Here is an 18845-nt window from a genome sequence, read left to right as displayed (position 1 = left end):
TGTGTGTGTTGTGTGTGTGTGTGTGTGTGTGTGTTTAGTTAATCCTCACCAAGGATATATTTCCATTGATTTTACAGAGAGTGGAAGGGAGGGAGGGGGAGAGAGAAACATCGATATGAGAGAGATGCATCAAATGGTTGCCTCCTGCATGTGCCCTAACCAGGGCCAGGGATCAAGCCTGCAACCAAAGTATGTGCCCTTGACCGGAATCAAACCTGGAACTCTTCAATCCACGGGCCAACGCTCTATCCACTGAGCCAAACTGGCTAGGGCGACATGGAGCTTCTTAGAGGGACAAGAAAGATACTCTGACCATCTCCAGAAAGATTCATATGGAGGGAAGTGATGCCCAACCCGCTAAGGAATAGTTCTTCAAAGGCAGGGAGTAAAACAGGGGCGGGTGGGGGGGCAGGGAGCTCTGGAATATGACAGAGTAGACCTCTTCCCTTGTAGAGCGTGGCAAGAGGGATGAACACGGTGATGAGCCCATGCATGAATGGTTGTTGTCCGTTTAAGGTATCTGTCTGGGGTGGCGGTCTCTGAGACAGAGATGTGCACATTAGGGATTGCTCGCAGAACCCCTACAAGGGAGCATGGGAAGCGTGTGGGCAGAGGGGGACATGGACTGGGATGAAGCTCTATCAATGGTCTCAGTCCATCCATAGGGAGCTGGGCGCTGGGAGCCGGGATGGTCCATCAGAGCTGGTTTAAATCAATGCAAAGGGGCTGAGTCTTTCTAAACCCCAACCATCAGCTGTCTGGTGCAGGCTTCTCCTGGGGAGCAGGCAAGCAGCTCCCTTCAGCCAGGGCAGGTTCCGCAGAGGGACCCGGCTGGAAGCCAGCAACACCCATCTCTGGAGCTGGAGAACTAGGTCTCTTGGTTCAGAGTGGGGGGGGATCTGGGTGGCACACACCACCACCCACTATAATCTCCATTCATTCGTTCCACAGATGCCTTCCCTGACTTGCCCTGCCGCCCTCCTTTCCCTCCTCCTTCCTCCTCCATCTCCAGACTCTCCACCCCCACTGCGTGCCTGGAGCCAGAGCTCCAAGAATTGGCTAGTGCCTTAATTGCTTCTCTCTCCTCTGTGACATGGATTGGAGGTGACATTTCCTGGGCATGGAGCTGCATCCCTGTGGCTGCATATTCCCCCTGTCACAGGAGATCATCGAAGCTGTCACCAGTGGAAAGCTAGAAGCCATCGGAGGAGCAGGAGGTGCAGAGATCCGGGGAGCATTCAAAGGGTTGGTGAGACACATTTTCCCAGAGTGGGTTCCAGAGGCGCTCCCTGCCCCGCTGGTCTCTGCCTTGGGAGCTGACAGGCACTGACATTTCAGGGGTTACCCGACTGCATTGCACCAACCAGGTATCTCACCCAAAGCAAGGGGAAAGGGCTGGGTCCTGGTCGCAAGCCAACCCTCGAGGGAGGACTGGGTGACACACACAAGAGAGAGGAAATTGAGCAGAGAGGATTCCAAATGCCCTCTGGTGGCAAACAGACCTGGGTTGGAGCCCTGGTTCTGACCATTAGAGATGCCTCAGTTTCCCCAGCCATAAAAATGGGGATAATTATCACCACTCAAAGGGAAGTTGTGGGCATTAAATATGAAAGTCCACTGGCTCAGGCAAGCCGAAATATAGGTATTTTTTTTATGCTTCTCTCTGATCCTTGTTTACTTGTGGCCAACCCATCAGCAAATGTTGGCAGCTTTATTCCCCAAACGACCAATGCCCCATCTTCACTGCTACTAGGCCACGATCAGCTGCTGCCTGGACAACACCAGCAGGCTCCTCACCAGTGCCTCAGCTTCTACTCTTCCCACTCCACACAGCACCAAGGTTGTCACTGCACAACCTCAGTCAGATCACATCCTCCCCCCACACAGCACCTCTCCGGAGGCTCTCGTGGCGCTTGGAGAGGAAACAGCCTCCACGCTCTGGCCCGGACCCTCTCCAACTTGTCCCCTGCTCACTAAGCTTCACCCCCACTGTCCTTCTCCCTTGAACATGTCACCTCAGAGCCTTACACCTCTGTTCCCTGCGCCTAGAATGCCCTTCCCCTGATCTCACTTGGCCGATGTCCTGGCAACTTCAGGTCTTTGCTCAGAAGTCAACTTCTCAAGGTCATCAGTGACTGCACAGTCTCCAGTATCACACTTGGTTATTGGTGTGTCTCTCTGTCTCTTTCTGTCTGTCTGTCTCATACATGAACATACGCTACTTAGTTTCATCATCTCACACCTTGCCAGCACTTCCTGGTCCATTTAGTTGCTCATCTGAACTCCACGTCAACCTGCAGCCTTCCCGTCTCATTCACCAGGGTATCCCCAGTGCCCAGCACAGCGCGTGGGACTTGGTAAGTATTTGTTGTGTAAATGAAGGGTGCATGTGCTCAGCACCTGGTGAATGAAATGTAACCATTTTGTGACAGTGACTATCAGGAAGGGGCGGCTCTCAAGGCTGGTGCCAGATCTTAAGGCACATCTAGAGGATGGTGTCACTGCCCCCCCTTCACACTAATGAAGATGAAACCTGCAGCTGGACGCGTCTCGTTCCACCCTCAACAGCTTCCAGAGCTGTGCTTTAAATGATTATTCAGGCCGACAGAGGCCAAACAGGTGCTGTGCCATGTCCCAATCCATCTCAATTTCAGTTTGTCACCCAAGATTCATGTGCTCGCAGAGCTCGGAGGGCCCGAGAGAGGGCCCAGACAGGCCTCTCATTTTTCAGATGGGAATATTGACACCCGGGGAGGTTAATCACATCACCAGCTCTCCCGCACAGGAGCCCTGTCCCAAGTCCGCCATCCTTGGCGGGGCTCTGGCTCCTGTGTGCATGCTCTAGTGTGACTGGCTTTCTGCATGTCTTCGTTGTGAGAGCTTAAATGTCAGTCCCGCTGGGAAGGAGCCTTTGACCCTCCCATAGATTTCCCACAGAGCCTGCTCAATTAGTGTCTCCCTCACACTCTGAGGAATTGCTCATCTAATTATTCCCCTCCCCTCCTGTAGATGCAAGTCCATGGTGGCTGGAAGATGTCTGTCCCATGCATTGTTGTATCCTCAGCGCCCACTCGGTGCCCGGCACACCATGAACGCTCCAGATCCACGTGATGGGTGGAGAGAAACATACGCCTGCATGCCCATGGGAAATTTGCAAGTCTCAAAGCATTTTCTCATGGGTGCAAGACAAGTCTTCAACTGCTTCCAAGCCTTGCCTTCTCCCAGGCCACGCCTCCTTACCACTTCTGGCATCAGCTGGATTTTATTACTAATAATAAAAACAGCCTCTGATTGATGGCGCACCATGGAGCCCGGGCTGACGAGTGGGTTAAGCTTCGCATGTGAAAATCAGGTCTGCCCCCTGAACCCACAGCTCTACGAGGAAGGAACAATAAAGTATCGGCATTTGTGGACCAAGCCTCTTGAGTTTTCTCCTGCCAGTGGGTCCTGTCTAGCCCCGAATGGACGAGCACAAGTTTTCCCTGCACTACTGCCCACCTCCTGCCCAGTCTACTGTCCTGGGCGTGCCAAAGACAGGCCCTGGGACCCATGGGCATTCCTGTAAGCAAGAGAATCACAGCCTGGGGCTGGAGAGCAACCTTGAAGATGGGCTAGATTAGAGGTCATTTCTGGCTTGCGGGATTGCTTTGTTTGGCCCGTGCCGTGCTTTTAAGAACTCTGAGTCAGTTGTAGACATTCAAAATTCAGATTTTACATAAAAACTTTGATTCTGCTCTTCTCTTAGAAAATAAGAGGTTCTGGCCATGTTGGGCCAGCATTCCTGTCTGGCAACAATTTGCAGGAGCTGAGTGACAGCTGAGCCCTTCAGAGGGCCAAGGGCCTCCTGGCTTATCCAGTTACCATTCTCCCTCGGACACCAGCACGCCAGGCCCACTCCACTCACTCGCATGCGCTGATCTGGAAGAGCTTACCGCCCATGAATCGGCCCACTTCACAGACAAAGACCCTGAGATCTGGAGAGAAAAACGGAGTTATCCAAGATCACCCAGGAGTGCAGGGCAAACCTAAGCCCAGAACCCAGTCTCCTGGCCCGCAATCCTGGCTCCTTCTCCCACTTTGCATGAGCAGCATTGATCCTGGTGAAGCCACTGTATTCCTTTTCTGGGACTGTGGCTTCAAACAAGAAGAATTTATTTGCTCAGTTCTGGAGGCCCGAAGTCCAGCAGCAAGGTGTTGGCAGGGCCATAGCTCCTCCGAAGGCTCTGTATTCATTTTCTGGCTCTTGGATGGCCTCTTCCAGCCTCTGCTGCTCCTGGCATTCCTTGGCTTGCGGCTTCCCTCTGATCTCTGCCTGTCTTCTCACGGCCTTCTTCTCTGTCTCTGTGTGTCCTCCTCTTCTCTCTGTCTAATCTCTCCCTGAGATTCACAAGTTGGGGAGGTGGAGACAGTCAGGACATGGACATATATTTTCAGAGGCCGCTCTTCAATCCACTACAGTCACTAGGCCCCACCGCAGAACACCTGATGCAATTAACTGGGGTGGGAGGGGGTGCCTGGGCTTTGTGAATTTTATTTTCTTTCATTTTATTTATTATCATTTATTTAATTTGCTTTGTGAATTTTTAAAGTCGCTGGGAGATTCCGATCTACAGTCTTGGTTGAGGACCTCTGTTCCTGATATATGTGAGGCCAAGCGTGTGGTGAATACCAACAGTGTTAATTATCATTACTATTATTATTACACTAGAGGCCAGGTGCATGAAATCCTGCATGGGTAGGGTCTCTAGGTATGGCTGGCGATCAGGGCTGATCAGGGTCGATCGGGGCCTTCCCGCTGCTGGCTGGGGCCTTCCTTTGTTCCGTGCCACCCCCTGGTGGTCAGCACACATCATAGTGAGTGATCCAACTACCCGTCTCACAGTCAAACTCCCAAGGGGACACTTTGCATATTAGCCTTTTATATATATAGAAGATTGTTATTATCGCTGGAGAGAATGGCTTGTCTAATGCTGAGCCTACTGTGATGATGTTGGTAACTATTACTATGATGCATATTCCTTATTCACAAAGAGAACATTCCAGTAAGCGACATCTTGCCAATTACCTTGAGCCTAGTTAAAACAGTGGGTCTCAACCTGGGGCACATATTCTCCTCCACCCCACCCTGCAAAATATCTGGCAATGTCTGGAGACCTTTTTTTATTGTTGTTAATCAATGTTTCGATTGATTTTAGAAAGAGAGAAGGGAGAGAGAGGGAAACATGGTTTGGCCTCCTCCTACAGGCCCCCCCTACTGGGGATGGAACCCACAACCTGGGCATGTGCTCCAACTGGGATTGAACCCGCAACCTTTTAGTGCACAGGACAATGTTCAACCACTGAGCCATACTGACCAGGGATGGAAACAGTTTTGACTATCACACTTGGCAAGGGGGGATGCAGTGCTACTGACATCAGAGGGTACAGACCAGAGGATGCTGCTGAACATCCCTCAATGCACAGGACAGTCTCCACCACAAAGGATTTCTGGTCCCAAACAGGAGTGGTGCCAAGGTAACAAACTCTGCTTTAGAAGTTGGGACGGAGAAAGACGCCTGAAGTGGAGAGCCACTTCAGAAACTGCAGCAGCCTCTGCAGTCAGTCCTGCCCTGTACTGCGGGCCTGCCAGCTGCGGGTGGAGAGCAGTGCCCGGGGCCTGGCCTTGGGCTGCACGCTCAGCACCTCACTCAAACCTCACCCTGGATCCTGAGCCTCGCACACCAGGCATGCACTTGAGATTGCCTTTCAACTAGGAGGAGCTGCTCAAACGTCCTGGCGTCCACCAGTGCTGGAAGTGTTTATAAGAGACTTCCTCGGGAAAGGAAGGTCATCCAGGGAAAACCAGAAACAGATTCCGTTTCTCTCTCTGGCTCACTTCCGCCAGGCACCTCAAAGAAGCACATTGTGCTTATGTCATGGAAGAGAAACTTTTAAGAGAAGAGAAGGGGGAAGATGTATGCCATTGCAAGCAGGCCTGCCCTGAGGGTCAACCCAGGTTGAGGTCTGGAGGAGGAAGAGGCAGAATTAAAGGGAGAAGGAAGGAAAGAGCAGAGGGAGAGAGGGAAGGAAGGAGGGAATGGTGGTTAGACAGATGAGTGGAAGAATGGGTGATTGGGAAGGTGGATGGACAAATACATAGGTAGGTTGGTGAGTAGGTAGATGTATGGGTGGGTTGGTTGATAGGCAGATAAATGAATGGATGACTGCAAGGATGACTGCAAGGATGGATGGATGGATGGATGGATGGATGGATGGATGGATGGATGGATGGATGGATGGAAGGAAGGAAGGAGGCACAGGCGAATAGGAGAATGGAGCTATAAGAGGATGGATGGGCGGATGAGTGTGTGGGTGTGTAAATGATGGGTGGATCCATGGATGGATTGACTGATTCATCTCAAAGACAATGTATGTTTATGTAAGATTGCAACTTGGTGGTTCCTTAGCACAATATGGCGGCTAGCATATGCTTTCTCTGACTCACTCAGCACTCTTGAATGGTGGCTCTCAATCAATGCTACACATTAGAACAAACTGGGGAACTTACATAATCCTGCAGCTCAGGTGCCACCCCCCATACCAACTGTGTCACAATCTCTGGGGATGACACCCCACATCAGTGTGTGTTTCTAAAATCCTCATATGATTCAAATGGCAGCCAAGCTTGAGGGCCAATGTACATTCAAAAGACAGGGAAAGAGGCTAGTGTTGTGCTAGAACAAAATACTTGCAGTTGCTTATTTTTTCTCTTAAACCAGGTTCCCTTCACCCACTCAAGTACCTGCCTGACCTTGCTGAGCATCTGAACTGGTAGCCAGACTTTGCTTGGGTTGATATCCCCCCGCCACCCTATCTTGAGGCTGTGTGACTTTAGTCAAGTGGCTTAGCTGCTCTGTGCCTCTGTTTCTCCATCTGCAAAATGGTGCCTGTGAAAATAAAGGCAAACACCCTACAGAGTTTTGCAAGGAGCCAGGGAGGTAAGGTCTAGCATATTGTGAGCACTTGACCACGATCACTATTGTGAATACAACCTGAACAGATTACCTCCCAATTCACAGGCATGGATAATCATCTTAGAGGGCATGTATTAGTCACGTCCTTTATGCCAGGCGTTGTGCTAGGAGCTTTCCATTGTATATGTGTTAACTAATTTAATCCTGGGATGCCTCAACGAGTTAGATACTCTGGTCATCCCCATTTCCCATATGGGGAAGCCAAGGCACAGAAAGGTGTGGGTCACTTGTTCATCAGACACACAACCAGTCCTGGTGAAGCCAGGGCCTGGGCTCAGGAAGTCTGGCTATTGTTTCTAATGATGGTGCTCCACCCTGCCAGGCACCATCCCAGCTTCACACTCGGCACTCTGAAGGCCCGCCCCTTATTTTTCCAGGAAGGACCGAGGCCCAGAGGGGATGAATGACTTCCCTAGTCCCACAGTGGGTTATCAAGGAAGCTGGCCATTGGTCTTTGACATGCATCCAGGCTCCTTGGGCCTTTAAGAACTTTTCTGATTTCCAGAGCTTTCATTAAAATTCAAATGCTTCTAAGAGGTGGTCCCTGGTGGGAAGTCATCTATTCCCTCATTCACTTCTGCAATGATTATTCATGAAACACCTACTGTTAGGAGCTGTGCTAGGTGCTGAGGATGCTTTGCGAGTGGCACAGACCACATGCTTGGCCCTAAAGGAAGTAGCTGGTGGTGGAGAGGGCTTGGCAGGCTGTGCAAGGCTGAGGTCTGGGCTGCAGGGAGGGGGCGGGGGGGGGGGGGGGAGGAAGGGAGGAGAAGGTGGAAAGCCAGCAGCAGACAGACAGCCCTTTAAAGCACCTGCCTTCCACTCCTGACCAGCTTCCCCGTTCCAAATTTCACCAGTGCCCACCCGAATCTGATGCGGGGCACCCTGGCTTCGCTCAAGGATAGCAGCTCACACCTTGGCCGCCTGGGAACCCACTTGCAGAGGGAAGGAAGGAGCTCTCCGGCATGTGAAATGCATGAAATTTCCTTGATGAAACTGTCAAAACAGCAGAAAAGAAAATATCAGCGGAAATACCACCCTTAGCTGTACCACCAAACATAACTGCTCATTCCGGGCACTCCCTGCCAACCTTCGCAGCAGGTTGTGATCAACGGGCTGGGGAAGAGTCGGACATACCGGGGCCGGGTTTTGATTTGTGATGTATTTGCTGTATTGATTTAGCAGCATTCCTTCTCTCTTCCCGTGCCTCTGGTTTCTCGTTTACAGAACAGAGCCAATACTTTCTCTCTGCCTTGCAGGACTATTTGACAGAGCATGCGAAATAAATACATACATGTCCATTGCCTGGTGCACAGGAGGCACGCTATGCAATATTCCAGTCATTCCCACGTTTAGATGTTGAAAGCATAGCCAGCCTGGGTCCAGGCCCTAGGTCCTCCACTCACTAACTGGGACATTGGACTAGACACGTAACGTCCCTGTACCCCAAATTCCACATCTGTATTCTGGGGAAGAGAATGCCTGTCTCAAGATCATTGTGGAAACTGAATGAAGAGAACCCGATACTCAGTAAACACCCTAACAGTAGTAATTGCTATTATAATAGTTATTGTTACTCATTATTTCATGTAATATTTACATCTCGACATTTACTCCAAGAGCCATATGTAATTCAAATCACCACAAACAGGGGCAGAGCCAGGTTTAAGGGGCCTGTAGCTCATTCAACTGGGGGACCTCTAAGAGGAAGGCAACAAACATATCAGGCTTTTGCAAATGTTGTAAGAATCTATGACCCTGGGAACACTTTTTCAGGTCCCCACCTTTCAGGGCCAGAAACGGGGCTCTTAACAAAGGTCTTGTGGGAAGTTGGCTCTGATCTGACCTGGATTTTTGGGGGGTGCAGAGAGCAGTGCAGGGCTCAGGAAGCAAAGAGCCCCCACTACAGTCCTTTCCTTTCAAGCTCAGCCAGCCGGTTATTAACCAGCCGATAAGAGTGTCTTACATCCACGCCACTGGGTTTTCACCCGTGTCAGGCAAGTGGTACCCACCCTGCCGCCGCCCGCCTCCTCCTCCTTCTCTTTCTCCTCCTCCTCCTCCTCCTCCTCTTCCTCTTCGCCTCCCCGCCACCCCCCTCTCCCACTCCCAGAGACTTGGCTGGCTCCGAAGGTTCCAGACAGAGGAGCTAAACACGTTAGCCCACAGACTAGCGAGACACAAAAGGCGGCAGGAATCAAATAAAAGGAAAACGCAGCAGCCACAGGTCAGTGCTGTATAAATATTTATGCTGGAGGAAAAGTTGGTGCCTGAGTAATGACCCTGTGGCTGGTATTAATAGAGATAATGGGTGTCTCTAGAACCTGCCGCCAGAGAGAGAGAGGGCTGGGATGGGGAGGGGGCGAGGGCGAGCGCTGGGAGTTATAAATCTTCATGCCAAGCCGAAGCCCCCGCTGACCTTTATACCTCTCTCTCCTGTCCCCTCCAGCGACCCCCCTTTCCCGTCTGCATCTTCAAACCCATTTCCTCTCCTCTTGGCCATCACGTCTCCACACAGGCACTCACGCCTGCATGAGCCATCTTGGGGCTCACGCCTGTCACTGCAGAGGGAGGCTTGGCACTGTGCTGGACAAAGGTTCAGGGGCAGTGAGTTGGCTGAGCCGTGAATGGAGCCCAGCCTCTATGGCTGATTACAGGCCCCAAAGATAATGATTTTATCTTCGGATTCACCTTCTCCAATCCCACCAGCCTCCACTCTGCTGCAGCTAAGGGGGGCTTTCCAAGTGCAAATCTGACTGGACCTCCCTCTCTTCTGATGAAACTCTCTATAGCTCCCACGGCCTTGAGATCAAATGCAAACTCCTTACCGGGACACGCAGGAGCTTTCCTGACGTGGCTCTGGCTTGCCTCCCCTTTCAGCTCCGTCTCTCACACTGCCGGCCGGGGATGGCCCCTCACCAACCATACTCCATCACTTACAGGTCCCAAGAAGCCATACCCTTTTCACAGCAGTCTGCACGTTCTGTTCTTTCCACCTGGCGCACCTTCTCTGCCCATCGGCTACGTCATCTGCACCCTTGTACACACTTCTCCCAGGTCACACCCCTCCTCCAGGAGGCCTTCCCTGCAGGAGGTGCCCCTTATCTGCTCCTGGAGCACCCTGTGCCTCTCACCGTCACACCACATACCCTCTGAGTGCCATGAGAGCAACACGATGATGCCGCTACATCCGCACACACAACAGCAGAAAGCCTGGCACGTCACAGGTGCTCAGAAAACGTCAATCAAGCGGGCCACAGGGACGGAGCCCACCGTCTCGCTGCTTAAAAAATGAAATGGGCTCAGACGTTCCCATCTGCAACCCAAGAAAGAAGAGTCCTACCTTCATGGACGGCAGGGAGCCCAGGGCTTGCGTCCTCCTTCATCTGCCCCGCAGAACTCCTATTCAGGGGCAAGTTTCCCGGCATCAAGTGGGAGACACCCCACTCTGGACCCTAAAAAAGGAGGGGCAGAGCACAGAAGAGAAAGGTTAGCTCCGCTCAAATGGCTGCACAGGCAGCATTCCAACCCAAAGACGCTGACACTGGGGCTGACATCACGATGGAGTAGAAGGTGACGTTCAGCCACAGCTTCATGGAAGCCAGCAAGATCATCCAAGGCGAGGAGCCACAGAGGCCTGAACCGACTGCACCCTCCGCCCCATCCCGAAGCAAACCCCTGCACCAGACTTGAATATTTCCCTGCCCAAAACCACACGGAACCAGACGCTGAGCCCTGGGCTACACAACCCTGACAGCTGAGGGTCGGTGCCATGCAGCAAAGAAGGCGCCAAGAACCACCCAACACAGAAGGCGCCTGACCCTCGGCACGGGCTGTCTCCTTCCATCTGCAAGATGGCCCGAGAGCAGAGGAGGCATCGCCCCATTTTCCAGATGAGGTGACTGAGGCTGGAAGGGCCTCGATGGCAGGCGCTGAGCTCAAGCTCATACAGCCTCCTGCCCGCCACTTAGAACCCGCAGTCCTCTTTGGGGGTTGAGGACTGTCGCCTAACTGTAAGAAGGGGCAGTGCATTTCCCTTATTCCGCCTCCCTGGTCCCACCCACCCTCAAATCAGATACCAAGCTGATGGACAACATGTGCTGCACCTTCTGCTATGGCCCATGCGACTGGGCAACTGTGAGCCTAAATGCTTCTCTGGAGACAGCAGCAAGGGCAGAGAGAGCTACTCCACACAAACGTTCATAGCAGCACTATTCCAACAGCCAAGGAGTGGAAATGACCAATGTGCATCGGCAGATGAGTGGCTGAAGAACCAATGTCCATCAGCAGATGGCAGATGAAATATTATTCAACCTTAAAAAGGAATGGAATCCTGACATGTGAGACAACATAGATGAACCTTGCAAACATTATGCATGGAATAGAACAAAAAGGCGGCGGGAAGGAGAATTCTCTCTCCCTCTCTCCCCTCCCTCCCTCTCTGTTTCTCTTTCCCTTTCCTTTCCCCTACCCCTCCTCCTCTCTCTCCCCTCCCCCTCCCGCTCCCTGTCTTTCTGCCTGCTTAGGCTGGGACATTCTTCTGCTCTCAGACTAGACCACGTGCCCTGGGCTCTCCTGGGCCCCAGGCCTCCAGACTGTGCACTGCTGGCCTCTGGGTCTCCGGCTTGCCGACCACAGACTGTGGGACTTCTCAGCCTCCATGATTACATGAGCCAATTTCTTACACTACTAGTAAATTGCACAGGGCTAGGGGAATGAGGAGCTGGTGTTTAATGAGGACAGAGTTCTGGTTTGGGTGATGAAAAAGTTCTAGAGATGGATGATGGTGATGGTTGCACAACAATGTGAACAAACTTAATGCCACTGATGGTACCTTAATATGGTTAAAATTATAACTTTCATGTTATGCATATGTTCATACATTGTTTTTAAAAGGCAAGGAGAGAGCAGGGAAAGAAGTAAAGCAGAACAGAATACAAGAAACAGAGGCCAGTGCGAAATGGAGTTAGGAAGAAAGAAAGCCAGTGGGGAAGGTATGTGGGGAGGCAGGAAGGCAGGACAACCTCAAGTCACCAACTCCTCCACTCTCCCTGTTTTGAGACAGCTCTGAGTAAATCCCGACATGTGAACTCATCTCTAGAAGGATGCAGAGCACAGCCGGTACCCCTCCTCCATACACCTGAGAATACCGGCCTCGCCAAAGCATCCAAGAACACCAGCTCAATTCCTGCTCCAAATGCCACCAGTCAATTATGGCTCAAAAAAAGGAAAAGATAATCAGGGTAATTTGGTGGTTTCAAATGTGCTTTCCCCTGGAAACAGCCTTAAAAGGGACAAAACCACAGCCAATTTTTCCAGAATGAAATTTAGCCACCACTTGTCCTTAATGTAGATTTATTTTCAGTGTTAATAAAACCCAAAGCATCCAAGAACACATTATTAATGTATCACAGTTTCAACCCTTGGGATGTAAGGTTTTGTCCTGCCCACCCATCCCCCCTCCCCCCGCCACCTGAGTGTGCAGTAGAAATCTGGGATAATGGCCCAATCATCAAGCATGAGGAACAGGATGACCTGCCCCGATTATGGATTCTCACAGAGTCCACTGAGAGTCACCACATCCCTCTGGACACCACTCATTGAGCCACCATCCCAACCCCATTGGGGCTTTGCTTCTTCTTGATGCTGTGCCTGATTCCAGGGACATGGTGTGTCACATGACCAGCAATTACATTCAACTCCCACAATACTTCGTCTGCCGCAGTGTAACAGGCAGGGCCATTGTAGACCCACATCTTACAAGGACATCTGCACCATGTGACGTGGAGACCTTCTGCCTGGTGTCCACTGGAGCAGGGATGGGGAGCATCCTGCACCTGTAGAGTCCTCCATGCGCCATGGGATCATCTACCCCACTCCCTTTTGATACTAGGCCGCTTCTCTGTGACAGTAGTATTAGGCATGAGTTCATGTGACTTCTATCAGGACGAGGATGTCTGCCTTGGGCTCACCAGACTCCTCCACACTGTCTGAAGATAGTAGGTCAGATTTTGATGGACCAACGGGTTCAGAAGATAGGTCAGATTTTTTCAATGAAATATCATATATCTTCCTTGCCCCCGTGGCATGTGAGGATATACAAAGCAGAGCTCAGGAAGCCCAATATTTTGACTTTGAAAATCACTGTATCAAGTCCCTTCATAGCAGCTTAAAACAAAAGGTGGAGTAAGGATATTCAGGGTTAGAAATGAAAGCAGAATACCTTAGAAGTCAAAGAAATTTCTTAATCTTCCAATCTCCTCTCCCATCCATTCTTTTTCTGTTTTAATTCCTCCATTCCTTTATTCTCCATCTCTTCCTCCCCCTCCTCCTCTTCCTCCTCCTCCTTCCACCTCTCTCTTTCTCATACACACACACACACACACACACACACACACACACACACACACATGCTCTTGTACTGTGTCTGTGTCTGCCCCACATCAGCTTCATCGCCTTCTCTGTTTCCTCAGAAGATTGCTCCCAGTTGGCTTCTGTCTGTCCTGTCCCACCTCAGCCTCTTTCCCTTCCTCACATTTGGTGCCAGGTATTCAGATTCCTAAGAGATAATCTGGTTGTTTCAGTGTCGCCGGTGTTCGTGGGCAAATCTGCTGATTGGCTGCTGTTGATCAGGTGACCACCTCCCATCCAATCAGTATGACTAGGGAGAATGAAGGGAGTGGGGTCATGTGATACACAACATAGCCAGGATGGTTTCCCTTCGGAGGGGAGGTAAGCAGAATGGGCATGCCCCATACATACTCATGTATGACTGAGGACTATGTCCCAGAAAACGGAAGTGGCTTGGAGAAAAGGTCAAATGGCACCATGAAAATAGAACAAGTCTGGGGATGAAAGACCAAGGTTCCACTCCTGGCTTCCCCTTTCAACAAAACATGTATCCTCTATGAGTCTTCATTTCCCCACCTGTTAAATGGAGAAAAGAAAGCCTGCCCTGACCACCTCACTGGTATGTTTTGAATCAAATTAAATTATGAATAAGAACATGTTCTGTATCTGTATATAATAAATACCATCATCATCATCATTACCATCATCACCATCATCATCACTGTCCAAGTCACCTAGCTACTTATTAAAATTATTTCCAACTTGACTTGGCTCATTTGTGCATCACTCATGTTCAGGGTGCTAACTTGATTCTACTAGAAATTCTACCAAGAATCTACCAGGACACTGTGCCTGTCTTTACAAAGTGGCCCCAGGGGTACAGTGGCTACTCTTTAATTGTGAACTCCAAAAGACAAACTTTCCAAAAAGAGAGGGAAGAGAAAGAATATTTTTTGAGGTCCAAGTACATGGCAGCCCCTTATGACATGGGGTCTCACTCTGCATAGCTCTATGAGAGAGTTGCTATCATTCCTTATTTTATGAGCTCACACAGTTAATAAGTGAATATGTTAGGCAGTTTGACTGGATCCCACCAATTTCCCCTCCGACCAGCAGGCTTGCAGAAGGCATCTTCATTTCCCCTCCCCCAAACCCTGGATTTTGATTCCCCACCTCCAGCCTCTTGGCCCTTCCTGTGACCATCAATACTTAATGCTTTGTGCTGTCACATTCGTAGCTGTGAAGGATCCAATTGTGTGGTTGATCTATAATGTAAGGTTAATGCCTAATTAGCTCGTTTAACATTTCTTTCCTGGATAATTCATGATAGGTCATTAACAAAAGCCAGGGCAAATGGAGGGGCATGTTCATTGCCATAAATCAGAGGCCTAAAAACATCATAGAAACAGGAAAATGCATGTATTATTCAGGTCAAACAAAGAGCCAGATCTGCAGAAGGCTCCTCAATACTCTTCTGACCCTGAGGTCAAGGGACCAACTATAAGGCTGGAGGGATATTTGCTAATAGCAGAAATGAGCTGGCCAAGGTCTAGTAGGGTTGCACACCTCCTGGTCAACATATGGCCATACATCTCATTGTTAAAGTTATGACTCCCCAGATGGAAAAAGCTTCTTTGAATACCAAATAATGCATACCCACCACAACAATAAATAAATAGCATTTATAGAGCATCTATGATGTGCCAAGCTATATGTATGTATGTGCATGATTCTATGTGTGTGTGTTGCATGTATCAGTTAGCTCTTGCTGCATAACAAACTACCCCAAACTCAGTAGATTTTCATGAGTCTCTGTCATAGCTGATAGGAACTGCTAATCTGGGCCAAGTTCATCTGATCTCAGCTGGGTCCTCTCATTTATCTGTGTTCAGCTGGTTGATCTATAATGTAAGGTTAATATCTAATTAGCTCATTGATTGGCTAAGAGCTGCTACTGTAGTATGACCTCACTCACCTGTCTGGCTATTGACCAGATGTTAGTGTGACAGGGGTGACTGGGCCATGTGTCTTTCATAGTGAAGTCAGGGTTCCGAGAGGTAGATTAGAAGAAGCATGTAAGACCTCTTGAGATCTAGTCTCAGAGCTGGCAGGCATGCTGGCCTGTCTGCAGCATTTTATTGGCCCTAAGTCATAAGCCCAGCTTCAATGCAGGTGTGGGGCAATTACTCCACCTTTTGATGGAAGAAGCTACAAAGTCACTGTAAAGGCTACAGAAGGGGTTGAGAATTATAGTCATGTTTGCAATTATTTTACCATAACCCATATTTTCCCTTATAACAAACCATTTATCCATTCTTCCAACAAATATTTATTGAGTACCTGCTATGTGCGAGATATGTTCAAGGTGCTAAGGACACAGAAGTGAACAAGAGAAAGTCTCTACCCACATGGAGCTTCATTTCTATGCAGAATAAGCGACAAATAGTAAACAAGTAAATAAATACATATAGAAGATACTTTTAGATGGTGTTCAATGCTATAATGTACATATAACAGAGTGACTGCCTATTCAGGTGTCTAGAAGCAATTTTTGATGGTGTGTTCAGGGAGGGCCTCTCTGAGGAGGCGGCATACTCCAGCAGGAATCTCTAAGACCTTTGTTCCAGAAGCTTGTTCATAGCTGGAAAAGAAAGCCAAGGTGTACTGACCCCTGCTGATAAGCCCTATTCAAGATCAGAAAATCCCACTTCAAGAATTCAGTTGCCTTGTTTGTTGGCTAAACCCATGCAAGGAGCTACATTATTTAAAATATGACATTCACTTACGCTAATTATTTCTTGTGTCAAGGCTGGTCTAGGCAATGGGTATAGAGCAGTAAGCTCAGCAGGCTGGCAGGAGAAGATGGAGAGGAGCTAATGAAATGCGTGACATGTGAAGTGGTGATGAATACTATGTGGGGAGTGAAGGCAAGCACAGGGAGAAAGATGACTGGGGAGGGGTGAAGGTGATCACTCGATGAGACAATGAGACCTGGTTTGAGTAGAAACTTGACAATGAGGAAGAGAGCCCTGCAGCTATTTGAGGGAACAATAAGTATGTGCTCAGGAGGGAAACCATTGTGGCTGAAACCATGAGGCAGGGGTCGTGGCCAGAAATGAGGTCGAGAGGTCACAGGACCAGATCTTGGAGAGCACAGTAGGCCACTGCAAAAGTTCTGGCTTTTGTTCTGGGTGAAATGGGAGCCCCTGGAGCTTCTGGAAAGAGGAGGGACACGATGTGACTTATGTTTTCCAAGTGTCCCTCTGGTTGCTATCATAAGCACAGACACCTTCAGGGAAGCGACTGCATTTGCTCAGGTGAGAGATGACAGGGGCTCAAATTTGGAGGTAGCCGGTGAGAAGTGATCATCGAGCGAGCAAGAGAGATAATCACCAAATAACAGCACAGTGAATAATTTAGTGGAAATGACAGAACTACCACAGAGAGATTCAGGATTCTCCAGGAACATATAACAAGGAAACTGGTAGTCTGTGTCTTTTGAGGGACTGCATATTTTAGGCAGGAAAGCCTTCCTGGAAGAAGTGGCATATTTGCTGCAACTTGAAAGATGGGAGGGAGTTAGTTCAATGAAGATGAGGACAAGGGCATCTCAAGCAGCAGGAAGAGCATGAGCAAAGGTCCTGGGACAGGAAGGAGATGTGCAAGGGTGGCCATTTGGATGCTCCTAAGAGCCTGCTTTCCTTCTGTAAGGTGCTGCCCTCTTTGCTCGCCTCTGAAATTATTAATGATCCAGACACTTCATAGCAAGAGGCCCACCACACTGGCTCCACCTTGCTGTTACCACTGCTTTTTTCACTCCTCTGTAGGCAGTTAGGAGAACCCAGACCTTCCCACCAAGTAAATGAATAATGAGGGCAGATCAAACTGGCTAGATTGGAGCAAGATGGATGGTGATGGCGTGACTTGGACCTGTCCGGAGTCGAGTGCCCCTCATTGGGAGAGACCTGGGAAACGCTTCTTTCTCCCAAACCCTTGCCCCCGTAAATGACCATGCTGCTTTATTGAACTAAGCAGGTGTGGGGGAGATGGAAGGATGGCCCCTCTGAGGGGGAATCAAGATTAAGCACATAAGCTGGCCTTTTAAAAGCTTAGCAGGCCTTTCCAATTGGATCTCAAATGGACCACACTTGAGAAATTAAATAAACAGCATTTGTCAAGGGCTTTTGTGGGCTTCCAGCTGTATTTATTTATAGGTTGGTCTGTTATTTATGGGCGCTCGTGCTCCGTATAAAACCTTTGTCGGAGAGAAGTGGTAGGGAGGAGGCAGAGTGCTTTAATGCTTGCTGGGACACTTAAGTATTCGCTCCAAGGAGCTCGAACAATGGGCATTTGTCCCACAGAAGCTGGGTGCTAGAACACAGCAGGTAGGCCTTCCCGGAATTGCTGGACCACTGGGCATCCTCTGCCCCGAGTCAGGGGTCCCCTCGGAGACCTGTGAAGGCCAGTTTCCAGGGAAAAGTTGACAATCTGAGTGTGCTCATCTCTTTGGCTCACTGTGCTTTGACTCGCCCAATAGTTATGCCTTGAGAAGAGCAAGCACCTCCTTGCAGGAAGTAAGTGCTCAAGGGATGTTGTTGGATGATTAGTGACTGATGTATTCTGTCTCGATGACTATGAAACTGGGAAATTGGAGGGACCTGAAGATGGCACACAGAAGATCTTTGCAAAAAATTGGCAATACATATCCAGGGTCTTAAAATGTCCATGACATGGGCTTGGTGGTTTCCTTCTAAGAATTCCTCCAAAGAAAAACTCCAAGCGTTAAGAAGAGAAGAGCTATCCCTAACCGTTTGGCTCAATGGATAGAGTATCCGCTTGTGGACTGAAAGGTCCCAGGTTCAATTCCAGTCAAGGGCATGTACCTTGGTTGCGGGCACATCCCCAGTAGGAGGTGTGCAGGAAGCAGCTGATCGATGTCTCTCTCTCATCAATGTTTCTAACTCTCTATCCCTCTCTCTTCCTCTCTGTAAAAAAAATCAATAAAATATATTATAAAAAAAGAGAAAAAAAAGAATCCTAGCCCAGGGCTCATTTAAAAAAAAAAAAGAGAGAGAGAGAGAGAAGAGCTAAGAGGAGGGGAGAGGAGGAAAGGAAAAACATCATGCAAAAAAAAAAAGTTCTCCCTGGCTGGGTGGTTCAGTTGGTTGGAGCATCATCCTGTACACCAAAAGGTTGCAGGTTCAATTCCGGTCAGGGCACATACACCTAGATTGTGGGTTTGATCCCCAGTTGGGATCCATTCGGGAGGCAAACCAATCAATGTTTTTCTCTCACATTGATGTGTCTCTGTCTCTCTCTCTCTCTCTTAAAAAACAAACAAACATATCCTCGAGTGAGCATAAGAAAAAAAAAATGCTCACTGCTGTGTTTTCTGTAATAGTGAAGAATTAGGAATGGACTATCAACCCTAGAGGAATGATTAAGTCAACCTGGAAGCATCCCCACTTTGATGAGTTACTACAT

The sequence above is a fragment of the Eptesicus fuscus genome, chromosome 23, assembly GCF_027574615.1.
Source record: "Eptesicus fuscus isolate TK198812 chromosome 23, DD_ASM_mEF_20220401, whole genome shotgun sequence".
In the NCBI taxonomy this organism is placed as follows: Eukaryota; Metazoa; Chordata; class Mammalia; order Chiroptera; family Vespertilionidae; genus Eptesicus; species Eptesicus fuscus.
This window is presented reverse-complemented; position numbering follows the sequence as displayed.